We start from the raw sequence: 20,938 nt of genomic DNA, 5'->3' as shown, positions 1-20,938 counted from the left end.
ATAGCTTATAGAGAGCTGCCTGTTATGAAATTATTCTTATTTGCATAAAAGTCCAGGAAAACAAGCATTAACAGTAAATAGTGCATTATTGATAAAAGCAATTGAGGATCAAAGCAAATGTCTGGGTGGGTGGGTGGGTGGGTGTTGTGTCTGTTTTTAACCAAGCCTGTGGCAAAACTAATAAGAGGTCCTTTGCGGATAATCTGTGATTCAGGTTTTAGCGCTAGAAGCATTATGGAATTGATAAGAAAAATGTTAATATACAGATCAGCTTGACTATGAATCACGGCTGGGGTTGGCGATCAAGATTTCAGAGAATAAAAATGTCTTTCAGTGGGACATGGCTTTAAACATTCTGTTCCGTTAATTTGTCATTAACTGTAGTGCTATTGGTTCTGTATTCCCAGTTGGATGATGCACTGTAGTAAAGTACATGGTTTCAGGGCAATAAAATAGTAAGAATTTTGATCCTTGTCTGAAAAATGAGAATGGCTACTTTATATCATTCTATAAAGATGTCATCAGCTGTCAATTTATTTGAAAAATATGCTAAAAACTGGAGGCACTTAAAATTCAAGGTGACATAGGTTTCATCAAAGAAAATCCTTTTGTTCTTTCTGGATCATAGACCTTTTTTACAAAAAGAAGACTCTTCAGAAATGTTACCCATCTGAGATGTCTGAAAGGAATTTAATCAACATTAAAGCTTTAGGGCACTCCCCAGCTGGGGAATACTGGATGTTGTAGAACGTTTTTCCTGCCTAAACATGCATAGGATTGCACCCTTGGTTGATTAATTGATGGTGATCCAGTTTTAACTGGAATGCCTGCAACTTAGAGGTACACTTATTTTCATTCATTCATTGTTATTTATTACGGTCGCAGATCAACAAAATTAACACCAAAACATGCAAAGGATAGATAAAAAGTGACATAAAAACAAAATACAGCTTGGTGAGTTGCTTCTCTCAGAAGGATTGCAACATTATTTTTCTAATTTGCATTGAGGTCAAGAGAAATTTAGAGCTTTGTTTTGAGGCTATTGTGGTTCGTCTTACTATGAAGAGAATCGAATAAAAATAGATTTCCATTTCTTCTAACACTGCATGGTAAGTTTTATTTAAATTGTAAGTTACCTTATACCTCAGTTTCTCAAAAACACACATAGGCACATGGATTGAGATTTTGGTAATATGAAAAATTCTTAAATTAAATTGCTTATGTAGTTAAAGGCAGATGGTTCCCTAAAGGAAAAGTTTCACTAAAATTATGTTGTTATTATTATTATTATTATTTATTTATATAGCACCATCGATGTACATGGTGCTGTACAGATAACACAGTAAATAGCAAGACCCTGCCGCATAGGCTTACAATCTAATAAGTTGTAGTAAACAATAAAGAGGGAAGGAGAATGCAAAATGTGGAATTATTCTGGGTGCATTGTATTTTAACCTACACTATGGAAATAAATTGGAAAGTATGTATGCTACATTGTGGTATTTAGAGCCTTATAAATACCCCCACTTAGCGTTAGAAGCATAAACACCCCCATTTAGTATTATCATAATGTATAGTACAAGCATAACACTAATGACGAATTATCATAGTACTTCTGCAGTAGCTACCAATCCTCATTAAAGTCATCTGTTAGTTTTCTCTATTAACTTACAGCAAATGCTCAAAAATGTTACAAGTAAGCTTAAATATATGACAAATATATGAATGTATCAGCGCACTCTGTGAATTTAAAGCTACTTTTTCATTCACATACAGCAATATTACAGCCCCTGATAAGAACAAGCAAAGCCGCACGTAACACTGAATGGACAATGCTGAAGTGGCATTGTTAAAACCTGCCTTTTCTAATGCGTTTTAAGACTGTCATAACTTCGTGTGCAGTATCCAATAGGGGCCTTGAGCACATGGCCAACTCCGCTGCTCAAAGTCTATGCGTGGCACCTACCCTTGAGGTAGTGATGTTGTGCTTTCAGGAGAAAGCCCTGAAACTATATACTTTTCTGGAACCAGCTGCCCAAGTAGGAGCAGGACCACTATAAAACAGTGCCTCTAATTCCTAGTGCAGACAGCCTCCCTAGAAGGATCCATGGTTGGTAGCATTTTTGCAATATCATAGTCATTGAAGTTCACAGTTGACTCAGTAATAAAAAGGAGCTGGGTTGCTACAATTTATGGATATCTGACAATGTATATTCAATTTCTTGATGTAGAAGATATAAAATTAAGTAGGACCAACTTGGGGCTCTAAAACCCAAGAATACTGATACTTTAAATTGTAGGGGCAGAAAGGTAGTGGTTTAAAAAGCAACCCTGAAAACAAGTGAAAATGCTTGTTTCTAGATCAGGACAGGTGTATGGAGCTTCCATCCGCAAGCTCTGCTGACCTGCTCCATTCTCACTGGCATGCGGGCAGACTTGGATACTACTTAATTGTGCAATTATTTCGCTTCCATTTTTATTTTGTGTATTCTATCAACCCTGCTAATGTCATACATTTATATCCAATAAGGAAATGACAAGTTTATGCTACAGAGATAGTATAGCAGAGATAAGGATGGCAACTTTACAGCACATCACAAAGCCACAATGCAGAACAAGAAAATATGCAGTTCACAGAAAAGACATTTTAATATTGCAGTCCCATGGTTTGTTATTGGGATGTACCTGTATGAAGAAGACACCAGCTCACAATGGTGGGAGTGAAGAACCTTCCATATGTGCAGTCATATTGAGTAATAACAAAGGTTGACATCTTACGCATACTTGAGTTGGAAGAAAGTTTACTGAAATTAGTGGAACTTACTTCTAGTCACAGACTCTGAAGTGCCAGTGACTCACTAAGCCATGGTGGTTAAGTACTTTGAGCTAAATATTATGGCTTGGCTTGTCGTCTGAACCATTCCTAACCAAGGTGGCTACATAACCACAGAATAAACATGCTCACTAACCATTTCCATAACAAAAGCTTCACCTGTTGATTTATATAGCTCAGTGTGCTGTTAACGGCACAAGAGCAGGTTAGGCTAGGCTTTGGGTTTTCTTCTTTTCTTCTGGCAAGTAAGAGATCCTGCTAGGGGGTAAGCCTTACTGGGCCAAACACTACTCAGTTCTATCTCATAGAGGACACTTTCTTGGAGGTGTGGTTGTCCCCAGGTTTTGGTGGTAGCCAGGAGTGTGTTTGTGCAGATGAGGCTCGTGCACCAGCTGTGCCTGTTCCTAGACATATCTGATCTGTCCAGGATCGCAGATACCTTAGTTACATCCTGGTTGGAAACTACATAACACGGCTTCAGAAACAGTTTGGAAGCTCAGTTGACTAAGGCCTGGTACAGAGAGCTTGCTACAACAGGTTCACTGGCTACTGGTCTGTTTCCAGGCACAATTCAAAATGCTGGCTATGACCTGGCTTGGGACCAGGCTACCAGAAAGATTACTTTCTCCCATATAAGCCTGCCCAGGTCTTAAGATCTTCAAGTGAGGCCACTGGGAGGCGTGTTTGGTGGCAAAGCAAGGGAGAGCCTTCTCGTGCTGCTTCCAAGCTGTGGAACTCACTGCTGATGGAAGTTAGGTTGGCTCCCTCTCTGCTGTCCTTCCTCTGGCAGGCAAAAATATTGGATGCTGTTTTGTTCTGTTGTTATTGTACTTTTAATTTTATTTGTGTTATTGTTACTTTAACCCATTTTTATTCATCTATGATTGTAAGCTGCTTTGAGTGTCATTTTCTTGGTAGAAAGGCAGGGATCAAATCACTATAAATGTAAGGCGAAGGCTCTCCCTTGCTTTGCTGCCACACATGCCTTCCAACAGCCTCTCTCAAAGATCTTAATACCTGGGCAGGCTTATACGGGAGAAAGTAATCTTAATAAATGTACGGGGAGCTACTAACCAAGTTCAGCATTGTACTGAACTAAGTTCAATTACTGTGCCTTAATTAAGCATGCACAGGTTCAGGCTGCAATCCCATGCACATTTACTTGGGAGTAAATCATGTTGAATTTAACAGGATTCAATTCCAAGTAAACAAGCAGTAAGGCTACAATCCTTCATAAAGGCAGGTCACAATCCTACTGACCATGTGTGCAACCTGGCAATAAACTGCCATGGAAACGAATTTAATCTCAGCTCACCGAAAAAATTGGAACTTTTGTTGTTGTTTCGTTCTCGCAAAGCCTCGAACTCTGTCAACTCTGCTGTGTGTGTGAGAGCAAGAGAAAGATGTCTACTTGGAAGTAAGCCCCACTGCGTCCAGTGGGATTACTCTCAAGGAAGTGTGCTTCAGATTGCTTTTTGCAGAGGGCGGTTACGAAAGGGACCCTTACCTGGACACTCGCTCGGGAGATGAGGGAAGAAGGACAGGGCCGCCAGAGGAACCTGCGCCTCTTTAGCTCAGCTTGGTCCAGTCAAGCGTTACCCCTCCTCGGGTGCGGAGGGGGCGAGCAGGCCTAGCGCCAGCACCGCCCGCTAAAGGTTGAGGAGAAACTGAACGGGGAAGGTGGGGCGGTTCGCGCCCCGCCAGGCGCCTCGCAACGGCTCAAAATGGCGGCGGCCGCAGGAAGAGCCCTGAGGTGGCGATAGGAGGGAGACGCCGCCGCCGCCTTGCCGTGTCCCTGAGGGAGCGCCTCTCTTCCCGCCGTTCCCCCCTCATCGAGGAAGGGTTGAGGAGAATGGCTTTTGCTGCGCAGGGGTTGTGGATTTCTCCCCAGAGAAGTGCGAGCGGACGGGCCAGTGCCGTTCCTGGAAGCCCGGTCCGTTATGTTTGGGTTACCACGGTTACGGAGTGGCGAGGGTACGGGTGCTCTGCACATGCTTAACGGCCGCCGTCGCTGTTTCTATGCGGAGCGCGTCTTTTCGGATCGGAGACCTGATGGTAAAAAGAAAGCGGAGCCCCCTCTCATAAATTAAGCACCTCTAGTTGAAGGATGGACACGGGTGGTTTCTGCCAAGCCTAGCGTGAAAGAACAAACCTGCTTATGTGTGTGTTCTATGTTTTGAATAGTTCCTTGCCACAAGTCACATCACGAACTGATAGGTACTCGAGTTATTTAAGACGCATCCCCTGCACGTTTAGAGGGAAGAAAAGTCCTATAACTGGGAGTTGTGGGGCTTTTGTGTGTGTGTCTAAACATGCATGGGATTGCAACCTTACAACGCCATCCTAGCTTTCCCAACCGAGGGCCCTCCAGATGTTTTGGACTTCAACTCCCATAAGCCCTACCAATCATGGCCAATGGTAAGGAATGCTGGGAATTGTATTCTGAAAAAAACAAAACTGGTGAGCACCAGTTGGGGAAGGGAGCTATACATGTCTACTTAGAAGTAAATCCTATGCCCACAGAAAAATGGGTATAGGGTTGCAGCCCTAACATGGATTAAAATCCTTTTCTCCATCCTATTGTACTTGCAGTTGAGGCAAGGGAGGAGGGGAAGAGATGGACTTCTTTCCTCCCCTTTAATGTGTACATTAAGATTGCTTAAAGTACATCTTAACTAGGGTGACCATATGAAAAGGAGGACAGGGCTCCTGTACCTTTAACAGTTGCATAGAAAAGGGAATTTCAGCAGGTGTCATTTATATATATGGAGAACCTGGTGAAATTCCCTCTTCATCACAGCAGTTAAAGTGCAGGAGCTATACAAGAGTGACCAGATTTAAAGGAGGGCAGGGCACCTGCAGCTTTAACTGTTGTGAGGAAAAGGGAATTTCACCAGGTTCTCCATATATACAAATGACACCTGCTGAAATTCCCTTTTCAATGCAACTGTTAAAGATACAGGAGCCCTGTCCTTTTCATATGGTCACCCTATCTCTCTCCCTCATCCCTGATGCCCCTTGTCCTAATAAACAAGAAAGGTATTTTATTTATTTATTTATTTATTTATTTATTACATTTCTATACCGCCCAATAGTTGGAGCTCTCTGGGCGGTTCACAAAAATTAAAACCATAATATAAAACAACAGTATAAAACCATATTGTATAAAATACAATAAAAAAGCTCAACCAGATAAAAACAGCAGCAATGCAAAATTACAAATTTAAAACACCATGTTAAAATGTATTTATAGATTGTTAAAATGTTGGGAGAATAAAAAGGTCTTCACCTGGCGTCTAAAAGCATATAATGTAGGTGCCAAGCGAACCTCCTTAGGGAGCTCATTCCACAGTCGGGGTGCCACATCAGAGAAGGCCCTCCTCCTGGTAGCCACCTGCCTCACTTCCTTTGGCAGGGGCTCACGGAGAAAGACCCCTGAGGATGACCTTAGGGTCTGGGCAGGTACATATGGGAGGAGGCGTTCCTTCAGATAACCTGGTCCCAAGCCGTTTAGGGCTTTAAATGTTAATACCAGGTATAGAGGCACAGAGCAAGCTTTTTTCTGTTCTTCCACTGCACACAAAGTCTAGGGATTCTGATCAACGTTAGAGATTTGAGTGCAAAATTGGGCAATTCAGTTAATACAATGAACAAGGATGTAAACTTGAATTGTGTTTCTGTGTAATTGGCGTGGGGTGGAAGAAAGCTCATTGGGTGACTGTGGGTCAGTCACTATCCCTCAGCCTAACCTACATCACAGGTTTGTTGGGAATCAAAATGGGGACAATGGCGAAAAGGTGGGATAAAAATAAAAAGGAATTAAATGGTGGTTACTCTGGAGTAGTCCCAAATAAAAGGGATGTCATCCTATGCACATTATATGAAAGAGTTTAAAGCTTTATTCCCAATGGAGGTGGTGTTAATGCCAGAATGGGAAAACAGCCGCTTTATAAATAAAACTGATGTAAAAAACAGTGGGATGTGTTAGAATCTGTGGAGAACAATATTTTATAATTGAAATACTTCCAACAGTATACTTTTATTAAAACCATAATATCCAGAATCCATCTGGAACTAAATAGGGGCCAGAACACACTGGAATGTGCTAATTACACATGAGAACAGATTTTTTTTTAAAGTAAGAAAGAAATCCATGTTACCAGTCCATTTCTAACCAAAATACTACACACTCACACACACACACACACACATCTGCCACCCCTGAACAACAGTTGGAGGAAAAAAAGGTGGGAATGATGCACTCATAGGAAACTTCTAGGGAATCTATGCTGCTCTACCCATGGACAGTATTAATAATAAACAGTATTTATTATAAACAGTATTCTGTGAAAACAGCCCAGAACACCAACATTTGAGCTATGCAAACCAGCCAAATTCACCAGTCACACATAACTTGAAAGATTTGATTCAGTAAACTACAAAACATCCACAGTAGCCATGTTCCAGGAAAAATTCTGGACAACAAGAAGTATTCCAGGAAAATGGTCCAGAACACCAGTGTCAGAGGCAGTCAAATCAACCAAATTTATCCATCACACAGGACTAGATAAGAATGGTGTATTGAGGATGCAATCCTATTGGATCTGCCCTTGATACTTGTAAGCCTCTGAACTCTGAGGCTTACAAGTATCCAAAGTGGAGTAGGACGCATGCCGTGCCTTCTGCTCTGCAAGTTAGCTAAACAGGCATTTTAGCTAAATGGGCAATTTAATTAGTCAGGCATTTTCACCTGTCTAGTTGAGGTATTGGGTGAAGGCTGGGGATAGCTTGTATCCCTGCTTTCCCAGTCCTGTCCCTTCCCCACCCACCAGCATGCCCTCTTTCCCCAGGGGTATTAGAACCCATGGGAAATCCTTTGAAACTGATTCAGAACAGATCAAAGGAAGGTCTTCTTCACACAGCACATTGTTAAACTGTGAAATTCATGCCACAAGATGTAGTGATGGGCACCATCTTGGAAAACTCTAAAGGGAGATTAGTCATATTCATGTCTGATAAGGCTGGCAGTGGCTACTACTTATAATGGCTACATATTTCCTCCAGTATCAGGAGCAGTATACACAAATAGGAGGGTGCGGTTGTACTGATGTGGTATTATTATTATTATTATTATTATTATTATTATTATTATTATTTTATATAGCACCATCAATGTACATGGTGCTGTACATAGTCTTCCCATGAGCATCTGGTTGGCCACTGTATGAACAGAATTCTGGACTAGGGAGGACTTTGGTTTGATCCAGCATGGCTCTTCTTTATTAAATTTCTATACCGCCCCATAGCCAAAGCTGTCTGAGAGGTTTTCAAAGAGTAAACCATTAAAAACAATATGCAAACTTTAAAAACACAGAACAGACAGTACACACACAACGCACAATTAAAAACAACTATGAGCAATCAGCCAAACCATAACAATTACAGGATAGATTAAAACTCATCACATGCTGCTAAATGCCAGGGAAAAGAGAAAAGTCTTGACTTGGCACTGAAAAGATAGCAATGTTGGCACCATGCAAGCCTCATCAGGGAGATCATTCCATAATTGGGGAGCTGCCATCAAGAAGGCCCACCCTTGATAATAATAATAATAATAATTTCTTCTGAGCCTCTTTCAAAGAAGGCACCAAGACGGAGGACCTTAAATGTTGAGTGTAGTGTATGAGTATGTTCAAGCCAGGAGAGGCACTCTATCAGGTATCGTGGTCTTGAACCATGTAAGGCTTTATAGTTTAAAACCAGCAGCTTGAATCAGGCTTGGAAATGTACAGGTAGCCAATGCAAGTGGGCCAGAGTCGGCTTTATATTATAGAACTTTCTGGTCTCCGTTATCAATTTGGCCACAGCATTTTGCACAAGCTGCAGCTTCTGAACTATCTTCAAAGGCAGCTCCACATAAGGTGCATTATAGTCATCTAACTTGGAGGTTACCAAAGCATTGATAACTGAAGCCAGGTTATCCCTGTCCAGATAAGGGCGTAGCTGGGCCACTAACCAAAGTTGGTAGAAGGCACTCTGTTCAACTGAGGTCACCTGAGAGTGAAGTGACAGGATGGTTCTAGGAGAACCTCCTAGCTACAAACCTGCTTCTTCAGGGGGAGTGTAACCCCATCCAAACAGGCTGAACATTCTCCATCCACTCAGAAATGTTCAAAAAGGTGTAGCAGTAGGCAGAGCATGGGGCCCAGGGACTAGGGAGTAATAGAAGAAAGAAGATATACCAATATTGGGGGGGGGGGGGAAATGCCCTTATATTAATCAGAGACGTATCCTCCTCATGTGTAATGTATGCACTTCTGATTTCTAAAATAAAATGTAATAGTAGTTCTACATAATTGTACATAATCTGTTGTTCCATTTCAGAACTCTTTGATGTTGATTATCACTATATCAAATTATATAATGATTACTATAGTCCAAATAACTTTACTGCCACATTTTAAAGGCATCAAATACAGTTGGTCCAATGACAGGAACAATTTTGATCTATAAAAGTATGTCTCTGAACATTTCTTCTATCAAAAGGATCTGTCAGTTATATAACCACTATCAAACCCACAATTTTGTTAAGAAATACGAAACGGCTTAGATTTGGCATTTTTCTTTTGGAAAATACTTTTTTTTAATGGAAAGGCCTCTTTAGTTTAACATCACTGTCAATGACATGTGGATGTTTTGTGATCTTTTCAAAAAAACCTTTTTGAAGCAAAGACAGAAAGGTCACAGGGAACAAATTAGAGCTTTTAGTTAAAGAAGATCTTCCAACATAATGGCTGTTCCCCCCCACCACCCCTAAAGTTAGATTTCATATTGATGCCTTATATAAAAAATCCTGCTGGATCAGATCAAAGGCCTGTCTAGTACAACTTACAGCATCCTGGCTTCCCCAGTGGCCAACCAGATGCCTATGAGAAGCCCATAAGAAGGACATAAAGGCAATGGCCCTCTGTTGCCATTGTTCTCCATTGCTGCTGTTCTTGTTTTTGAAATAGAAGTCAATTGCAAAATTAAAACTCAGAGCCACATCTCATCATTGCTTTTTAAAAGGATCAAAATTGTTTACAGAATTGGTTGTCCGTAACCAAGCTCTGGTTATGGTTTTAGTTCTGTATCAATTGTTCTGTTCTATTTTTAAATATTATTATTATTATTATTATTATTATTATTATTATTATTATTATTATTATTATTATTATTTTGCATTACAGAACAAAGCTCCTGTCTACTCAGAACCCCAGGTAAGTATGTGTAGCAGTGTTCTTCACTGTGAGGCCCAAAGGCCAATGACGGCTCCAATCACCTTGGGTGACCCTCCTTCGCCTCCCTTTCTCTCTCACTGCTCTCTCTCAGCCGGGGCCAGCCCTGTAGCCACTCTTCCTTGTTAGGTCAGACAGCCACATTTCTAGGTGGGGAATATGGTGGAAGAGACACATAGCGCCCTCCAGCCAATCCTCACCCTCGCGCCCACTCACTGGTGGAAAGAATGTGAGAGCCAGACTATGGCCAGATCTACACCAAGCAGGATGTTGCACCCTGATAATGGCAGGAAAGCAATATATAAGAGGCAGGAGCCACACTACTGCTTTATAGCAGTATTGAAATGCACTGAGAATTGTTGGGGCCCATTGACGGCTCCATCACACCAGCGATTTATCGCAACTCCCCCTGCCTGGTATGCAGTTTTACAGCCCGGTATGCATAAAATCTGGATTATGTTCCTTCCCTGTGAAATAAATGCTCTTCTCCCTACTGTGTATTTCTATGGTTGCATTCTATCGACCATCCCATTCTTTGTTGGGAGCCTGTGTGTGTAAGGGTGGTTTCGCTAACAAAAGAGGAGGGTGGTGCGATTCTCCATTCAACCATGAAGGGGGAAAGAGAGAGGACCCATTTAACACTATCTCCTGAGTATGCATGACCAGGGGTACATTTTCACCTTAAAAGAAATGTGGATGTCCCCTTCTTGCCTGCAGCTCCCTCATTTTTTAAAGACAAAGAGTTCAAAATTATCACAGTGACAGCTCTTAAGGAGGGCTTCAGCCACCCCAAGTTTGAATCAGATCATTCCTTGATTTTAAGGATTTTTTAAAGGATTTTTTTTAAAAAAATGCTTACATCTGCATGAATTACAAAGATAGGAACAGTGATAACTCTTAAGGAGGGCTTTAGCCTCCCCAAGTTTGAATCAGATTGGGTCATCCCTTGATTTTACGGAATTCTTTAAATGCCCCAGCTCCTTCCCTCTCCGAGGCATTGCTGTGAAATCACTTGTCTAGCAGACACGCAGGTCAGCTGGAGCACAGAAGCAACACTCACCTCCACTGTCTTCCCACCCTCCACTGGATATTTGGCAGCTTCCAATTTTGGAAGCTACTGACTACCCTGGGATTGCCACCCTGGAAAGTGAAAAGCTAGTGTGTGGAGCTTGCTTTTTCAAAAAATTCATTTTTAATCATGTATCACAACAAATGTTTCCGTATTACAATTTTAGGGAAGGGCAGAGATAATTTATTTTTTGGGGGGTGTTCGTTAACTCCTCCTTGACGGTCTCTCCTTCTAGTCTGTTGGACAATAAATGGAAAACTTTTTAACTGGTTGCTATATAAAGGACTGAGAGATTGGAAACTAATTGTGGAAAGCAATTGATTATTTATTTATTTTACTGGTTGCTGGGTTGATTTTTCTGTCCAGAATCCCTGAAAAGCACTCATGCTGAACTATGCACATTGGGAAAATCAGAAATTAGGCCTGAGTTACAGGCTAGGTTGCCAGCCAGCTAAATGTAGTGTGCACAGCAGTGTTTGTCTTCCTCTAGGGTTGTTTTCATCCTTTGTCATCAAGTACTCAAGAAAAATTAGGAAAAAATAGCCACTATGATTTTGCGTATAGTGAATACTTTAAAAGAGTAAAGGGTAACTTAGGGTAGAGTTGTTGTTTTTCAGATCACTTTAACTTATGTCTTTATTTCACCCTTTAGCAATAATCACTGAATTCAACACTATTCATCATAATAACTGCAGAATAAACACACTCTTAAAACTTCTCCACATAAGTGAGGTATTGCATGCTTGTGATTGGCCACTCATGGAAGTTTACAGGTTCTTTTCATGATGTCGTCCTCCTCCAATGCCTCTCCCATTATTTTCTTACTGCAGGCAAACAAATATACTCCTTTATTGCTGGCTGGGTAGAGAACACAACTGAAAAGCAGAGACAAAGAAAGTCCAAGGGGTGGAGTCTATCTCTAGCCCAAAATACAATGTCCTAAAATTTAACTCTTCAAGGGTCATATTACTATATAGGGTGGGGTTTTTTTTAGAATCACCTAAGTAATTGTAGGGTGATTGTGATCAAGAATAACCCACTCTCAACCAGGGAACGTCTCAAGTGAGCACAATCTTGGGGGCTGTTCTAGATGAGGCTTTTGTTGTGCATTTGCCTAGCCTTGTTCAATGAATTTTTCAGAGGGTCCTATTCTTAAATTGCTCCTGTTCTTAAATCAAGCTGCCATTCTTTAATGGAGACTGCCATTGTCTGTCAAGTCACAAATTAAGAAGACAATTTCTCCAAAAAAATTCCTGGGGGCGGGTAGGCGAAGCACAGCTTGGGGTGGGGTGGGGTGGGGTGCAGTGGACCTATTTGCCCCACCCCTGGCTATAGGGGCTCTCCAGCTTTGCCTAGCTCTTTGCTTTGGAGGTGGGCCAACTGCTGTGATTTGGGGCACCGGAGGAGTCTGGGGCTTGGGAGTCAGGTGACCTGCTGCATGTAAGGTGGGTGGGGTCATGGGAGGAGAATGTAGAAACAATTAGCTGTATTGGGGTAGCAATGTGATTGGCTGGTTGCAATGATGCAGCTGCTGAAGCAGGATGGGAACTGGAATGTGTGGGTGAGAGCGTGAACAATGTGGACCTGCGTTGGGAATGGGTTCAGGGGTGGTGCTTGTGGTCAAAGTAGCTCCTACTTCAAAAATAGTGATTATTGGTGCATGGGATTGCAGCCTTAATGTATGGTTGTGTGTCACCTTGGAGGCCCTGAGTAATACCTTGTTAAATAGGTATTACTCTCTCTTAACCTGCCAATTTAATGCTTCAAGCCTATTCACATTTACGTAGGAGCAAGGCCCATTGAATACAGTGTGGCTTACTGATTTCCAAGTACGCACGCATCAGGCTTTCCTAGTTCTTTAAACACAGCTGTTGTGCTCAGTTAATTACATTTTCCTTGATGTTAATTAATTCTTAGAAAAAAATTAAGGAGTCAGTAGCTCAAGATTTAAGATGTTGTTCCCAGATGTTGTTCAACAACAACCGGTGGGGGAGAGGGAAAAGCAAAACGAAGGAATAACATTCATAAGGCAAAAGAAAGGTTTTAAAAACCTGTCTGAATCTACAGTCCTAAACACACATAATAAGGAATAAGCCCCGTTGAACGTAATGAGACTTATGGTTGCACAATAAGAGTAATTTGAGGACATTGACAGGAAGCATGGCTCTCCGACCTCTAAGTAACATGCAGTTCTGATTTCCAACCAACTGGATGTCTGCAAAGGTATTTGCCAGGCACCTAAATCTTTAGGACTGTTTTATGGAGTTTTAAGGCATGCCCACTTGGGGGGAGATGTCCAAAGGGGAGAGGCCATAGCTCAGTGTGATACAGCACTTGCTTTACATGCAGAAAGTCCCAGCTTCGATCCCCGGCTTCTCCAGGTAGGGTGAGGAAAGAATCCTGCCTGAAACCCTGGGAAGCCGTTGCTGCCAGTCAGAGTCAACAACACTCGGCTAGATGGACCAGTGGTCTGACTCGGTATAAGGCAGCCTCCTGTGCTCCTGTGTTGAAGAAGTGCTGAAATGGCCACACACACACCTGGCCCAGTCCATGCTGTGCATGGACTATTAGAGGTGGGATTTAAGGAGCATGAGAGAAGGAGGAAGAGGTGGAACTTAGGGCCAGTAAGGAGAAGTGAGGGTGTGCAATGGAGACTGGTTGAAGTTTCCAGAGCTGACCTCTCTGCCCTGAAGGTTCTGCTGACTAGACCCCAAGACCAATGCATTAACTATGGATAGCTTTTGGCTTTTGCACAGTATGAAAATATAAGAAACAAATTTAAATATATATGGGGTGGGGACCAGATGCTTAGACAGTAGGGAAAATTTTGGTGGGAAAAAGGTATGAAAATACTCACCTGAAAAGCTTTTCCAACCTCTGTCTGAGTCCCTGGGCTAGCTCAATATCAGACAGAAGGGACAGGAACCCTGTGCTCCCCACAAGACCAGTTTACACAACCAATTATCCCAAACACAACACATTCAGGGCTGATTCCAAGCTTGAAGGAAGTGAACCAAGACTCAACAACCCCTGGCAAGATGGATCAGCCACATTTCCCTAGAAATTAAAGTATATTTTCTGAAGCTGATTTCACAGTTACGAAGGGCAAAATTTCCCAGCGGTGCTAGGGGAGCTGGCTGCAACCCACAATTATATTGTGTGTTTACGTTTACTTGTCCAACTTGCTCACATTTCCTAATTCGCCAGCTCTCCTTTGGAAACCACCAATCGCTTGTGGACTTCTCAAAAGACAGCCCAGGGTCAGGCAAAAGTGGCACACTACCCAGCACTATCATTATTGCACTGTGAAGCTTGTTAAACCTTCAGAAAACTCCAAAACAAATGGATAGGGAGAGAATGTGCTAATGAATTGCAGAAAGCAGAACGGGTTTGCTAAAGCCAGGTCACTCAGATAATGACTTTTTTCTACCCAAATACAATCCACAAGAGGAGGAGGAGAGTGGGTAGGAGCGGGGTGGGGGAGCAGCAAAACCTGCTAGGTAGTAAGCTCAATATGTGCTGAAGCAAAACCATGTGCAAATGAATAGGGTGAACAAATCCATCATGCAAGAACTGACTATAAACAACATCATGTGTGCATTTCTCCAAAGGTCAGTGCACTGGACCAAAGCCAATAGATTAACCCAGAAGCAACACAAATAATGAAATGCAGATAGTAGCAAATCAGGATGTCATCTGCAGAACTCAGACCTGCATATTCGAAAATGCTGAGACGGGGGTTGTCTAGGAACGACTGTAGAAGTGGTGGTGGGATTGGTAGAGAAGAAAATCGAGACGTTTCTTGCAATCTAGTGCTTACACGGTTACTAGATTTAAAAGGCAAAACAAAACAGTCTATTGGCATTCAGTTAAAATCTACTTACACGAGTTATGGCCTGCAGCTGTCACCTGCTAAACCCCATGGCCCCCAAAACCAATACTTCTGAGAAATGCTCAGATTGATTGATTGGTTCTTCAAGAGGAGAGAGAACAAGGGTGGGGCAGCTACCACAAACACCTCTCTCCAGACCCTATGAAACAGCATTTCAACCCTCAAAATAGTGGTTGCTATCTTGTGGCATTTTCATGAACTCTCTGAACTTCTGATAGAATTTTGACTATGTCAGCTTTTGCTTTAAAAAAAACCCAGGCTCAGAGCCATCAATTGCAGGCTGATGATTGAAACCAATGTCAATAAAATGCTAGAGATTTAGAAACATGGAGGTAGTCAAGTGAAAATAGGTCATAATTGTACATATGTTTCAGCTCTTGTGATTTCTAGGGGGAAATCGTGATGGTTACCCAGGGCTTTGTGCTTCCTGGTTCTTTGGTGCAATTGTTATGGGCTGCATTACATGGGAGGAGAGGAGTGACCACGTGCTTTGAATTTATTACTTTCCCTACATTCACTTCTATTGAGACAGCACTATCTAATGGCAGGTGATCCTGCTTTCCCCAAGATATTACCACATTAAAAGTGGTTCTTAACGGGATTTCCAGGGAATACCATGGGAGTCATCCTGGTTGTTAATGACATTATGTAATGGACCTGAAAAGTTCTGTGAGTGAGCAATCACGAGTGTGCAATAAATCACTCACTTAGAGGAACCTTAAGGCTGTAGTCCTATATACTGTTACATGTGTGCATCCTGCTTCTGAACAGTGAGATATTTCTCAGGTTCCAGCACTTTCCCAGGGTTCAGTTTCTTTTGAAGGAGGTTACTGCAGACTTATGGCTTTTCTGCATGTTTATTTACATAGATATACAGGATGAGCAGAAACTGAGTGTTTACAATGAACTGTAGGGGTGTGCACCCCACCCTGGAATTATCTGGTAACTGCGAACATCTGCGGAGCATTCTATCTTCCAGAATGGAGATTGGCTGTTTCCAAACTCATCGATTAATATCAGAGTGGAGACGTGCCTAATCAGAGATTCTAAAGTCTCCAAAATTATCCTGCTCTGTGTGTATATATATGTGGAAGACACTGAGTAGGGTGAGGGGTAGCTTTGATATTGACATCTGCTAACCAATTAGGAATTGTAACAGTGCTGTCAGTGACTGTGTTCTCCAATCGCAGTGTTCAGAGAAGCGGGAAACACAAACTGGCTGAGATTACAAGTCCCAGCATTCCTGACCATGGGACATACTGACTTGCAATGATGGGAGTTGTAGTCCAACACCTTTGGAGGGCACCAGGTTAGAAGGGCTGCTTTAAATAAAAAAAGAGAAGTAGGTGGCCCTAAGTTGTTCGTCATCAGTTTTTCACAACCCCACAGTCACCTCTGCAAATCATATTCTCCATCCTGTCCTCATGGTTTATCTGCTTTGAGAGAATGAGAATTTCACTTGCACTTTCTGCCTCCGTAGGGAGGATGTGGTTTTAAGGCTTGTGAGCCTTTTTTTTTTTTTAATTTTATAATTTTAAAAAATATACAACAACAACAAAAACAACAAATAAAAAACACTTGATACATTAATATAAAATTGCCTTAATATCGTATATTCATACTTAAGCTAATAAACATATTCGTACTCAACATAACAGTGCTCCCCCCACCTCGGGATCTCATTCCTGTTTCCAAAAACTCATAGATTCATCTGTTGGTGGTTTCCCACTTCCTTTAGAGAACACAAACTCTAGGAACTTTTTCCATATACCCTCAAAATCATTCGTTTTTACTATACCTCTTTTCATTTTAATATTACAAGTCAATTTATCATTTATAGCAATGTCCCACACTTCTTTATACCATTCTTCAATACAATAGTCTCCTTGAATCTTCCAATTCCTAGCTACAAACAGCCTCACAGCCGTCAGCAGGTTTGTTATCAGTTCTTTAGTTTCTTTATTGCATTTAAGTTCTTCTTGCAGTGAGAGTAATGCAATCCTTGGTGTGTCCTCTATTTTAAATCCCACAATCTGCTCAATTTCAAAGAACACCATCTTCCACAACTTTTGTACATGTTTACAATCCCACCACATATGTAAATATGTTCCTTTTTCACCACAACCCCTCCAACAATCTGCTGAAAGCTGATTATTAATCTTATTTAATCTAACCGGAGTTAAATACCACCTCCATACAAGTTTATAGTAATTCTCCTTTATTCTTACTGACATATTTCTCAACACTCTCTGTCTCCATAGTCCTTCCCACCTCTGCTGTCCTATCTGTATCTTCAAATCAGTCTCCCAAACCACTTTCCCGACACTATCCAACACTCCTTTCTCAGCTAATATAATATATAGTTGACTCATTAACCCTTTTGTCCCTATATTTTGTCCCTTATCAATTTCTTTTTTTTCAATTAATTCCTCAAATTTCGTCCTCTCTCCACACTCTCCATTTTCTCTTACCCAGTTTTTAGTCCATTGTTCCAATTGCCCAATTTCCTTAACTCCCAATTTCCCTGCTTTTTGGTGCTTGGCTGAAAACTGTAGAGGCTTAACATTGTTTTGTAAGCTGTAGGGGTTTTTTTGTTTAATGAATGTATACTAATAGCGAACTCATTTCTGAGTGAAGGTCCTTATTTAGTTAAATCAGCACCACCCATGCAGAAGAGGGAGCTATATCAGCAGGCTTGGGGAACCCCAGTTTGCAGAAGTGCAAAATAAAAGGAAAAAATGCAGGGAAAAAAGCTATATGGGGAAACATAAACAAAACAGCCCAGTGAGGACTGAGCATCCTCAGTGAGCATGGAATGCTGGCTAACTATTGGTGGAAAAGGATGGGGGCGGGGAAGCAGTGAGGAGGAATAGTATCCAGAAAAACGGCATGGCTGGCTGCTGGAACCTTGAACAAGAACATGTCACACTGCAACATTTTGTTGTAGGCCTCGCTTATGATTACTAGTAATCACTATTGTGTGGTGTAGTGGCTAAAGTGTTGGACTGGGAGTCGGGAGATCCGTGCAATAGTCCCCACTCAGCCATGGAAACCCACTGGATGACTTTGGGCCAGTCGCAGCCTCTCAGCCCCAACCTACCTCACAAGGTTGTTGTTGTGAGGATAAATGGAAAGAAGAAGGAAGATTATGTACGCCGCCTTGGGTTCCTTGGATGAAAAAAGGCAGGATAATAATAATAATAATAATAATAATAATAATAATAATAATAATAAGAAGAAGAAGAAGAAGAAGAAGAAGAAGAAGAAGAAGAAGAAGAAGGCAGGATCATCAGGACATCACCTACAGTTCAGCCCATGCAGTCCAGGTGCCAGCTGGACCACAGGCAAGAGCAAGCTTCCCATAGTCAGGTAAACTTGCGGTAAGGTAAGGTACTGTAGAGCAGCCTTCCCCAATCTGATGTCCTCTAGTTTATTGGACACTTTATTGGACTACAACTCCCAGCATACCTCATCCAGCTGTACTGGTTGGGGATGCTGGAAGTAATAGTCCAACACATCTAGAGGGCACTAGGTTGGGGAAACATAGCTATATAGATATAACATGCTTCCAGATGAGGCTTTTATCCTGTAATCACACCATGCCTTTTCATTTATTCATGTATTTATTACAAGTATTCATACAAATAATTAAGAAATGATAAATCATTCATATTCCATTTAAAAAGTTTAAAAAGTCACATATAAAAGGCAGTCTATAAAGCCTAATAGTATCCTTAACAGGAAATGTGGATTAGCATTCTCTGACAAATTATTGGACCAGTACGTAATAAAAAGGTCATTTTTTCAACAAAAGAATCATATAACTGTTTGCCATCCCTTACTGTAATTAAGTGTAATTTTTATGGTAAACACTATATCCCATATTTTAACCATTCATCCAAGGTTGGGGCTCACCATGCCTTTTGATGGGTAGCCTTAGGAACCCTCTGTCTAGAAGCACCCATAGAGGAAGATGCAGATATATAGATATAGTGAAGAATATTTGGAAAGCAAATAATAATAATAATAATAAATAAATCCAGAGTATGGGTGCTTGTAGCCAGGAAGAAGGTATTAGAGAATTTAGAAGCAATTAAATGATTTTTAAAAATGCTTAACCCCCTCCCCACATGCAACACACACCCTTGTACAATCCAGACCATTATCTGCATTTGCAATTGCCATTTATTTATTTATTTTATTTATTATTGCATTTATATCCCGCCTTTTTCCCCTGCAAGGAACCCAAGGCGGCATACATAATCCTCCTCCTCTCTGCTTTATCCTCACAACAACAACCCTGTGAGGTGCGTTGGGCTGAGAGTCTGTGACTGGCCCAAAGTCACCCAGTGGGTTTCCATGGCCAAGTGGGGACTAGAACCCAGATCTCCTGACCCCCAGTCCATCACTTTAGCCACTACACCACCTCCCCACCCCATGCAACACACTCAAGATATGTGGCTGATTGGTATGCACTCATTTGACAGATCAATTTGTTCCCGAAGCAAAAGCAGCACTAAACTAACTGATTAATGTTCAGAGTTCTCAATCTCGTCTGCTTTTAGCTTGTCATATTAACCATTCAGTCCTGTGCAGAGTGTGGCACCTCAAAGCCCATGGATTTCGATGTCCTTAGAAGTGTGCATAATTTCCTCAGAAATTTGAGCAAATTCCTTGGACATTTGTGCAAATTGCAGAACCTATGAAAAAAAAGTGTGCAAAATGGAAAATCTGTCAACGGGCCTGACTAGCTGAAGATCGAATCAGGTACTGCAGCAGGAACTGAACTAATGTCCGAGGGGAAGGGGAGGACTTAGGAAAACCAATCGAATCCCACTGCCCAAATGGATGTCACCAATATCTCTAGTCACATGCAGAGTATAATCAATGTGGTGGGATGCTGGGGATGGGGACGATGGTGTCTCTTATTCCAAAGGTGAAGTGAACATCTGGCTCATCAGTGTGGAAAAATCACACAGCTGGCTATTCCCAGATAAAAGAATCAGCAGTAAATTATAAACAGGAAGAAAAGGAAGGTTTTAAATAAAACTTTAAATAAAACTTTGTGGCATCGTCTAAATATCCTTGGCAAGGCACTAGCAGGGGTCATGCTTCTCAATAATCTGCGTGTCCCAATCCTCCTCCTGTCGTTTTTTGACCAAAGGGGAAGCCAGCATGCCTCTGGCACTATCCTTACTATCTTTTAGGTACCAGGACTATCCACCACAGCTTTCAGTGCTATTGCTGAGCAGCTGGTAGGCTGTAGCAGCAAGGAAGGGCAGGCAACTGTGCCACTGGGAGAAACCGCATCAGGGAACCCTCACCCTTCCCCAGCAACAGTCTTCAGGTCAGAGGGTGGCAGCGCTAGCTGTCAACTGAAGCAGACTTCTGTATTTCTAGAATGGGTTTTCCTTTGCACAAGCATTCAGAGGAAACTGCTTCTTGCGATAAGTACATCATTCCATGCTAAAAAGCGAGGCTGGCGTTATCGGCCCTAGCCCGGCAGAGCGGGAAGCGGGCCTGTGCTGTAGCTCTTCACCAGCTGGGTGTCTCTACTGAGGAGGATCACTCATGCATGCCAGGTGCAGAGTACTTACAACGCTGAGCTCCCAAATTCGAAGTGGGGCTCAAAGAAATCCGTATCTCTCCCAGCATTTCCCATACAGCATGGCAATTAAAGGCCTGCAGTTCACCTCCTGCGAGCGGATGCCACTTGTGCTGCTGAAAAACCGAAGTGCACAGTTAGTCATTCAGGTCAAATGAGAACTAGGAGCACCCCCAAAGCCATGAATTCATTTGCACAATGAGCAACTGGATATTGATTTATTAAAGGTTTTTATATATTGCTTTATAGACTGACCTCACAA

The sequence above is a fragment of the Elgaria multicarinata genome, chromosome 3, assembly GCF_023053635.1.
Source record: "Elgaria multicarinata webbii isolate HBS135686 ecotype San Diego chromosome 3, rElgMul1.1.pri, whole genome shotgun sequence".
In the NCBI taxonomy this organism is placed as follows: Eukaryota; Metazoa; Chordata; class Lepidosauria; order Squamata; family Anguidae; genus Elgaria; species Elgaria multicarinata.
Note: the sequence above shows the minus strand (reverse complement) of the source record.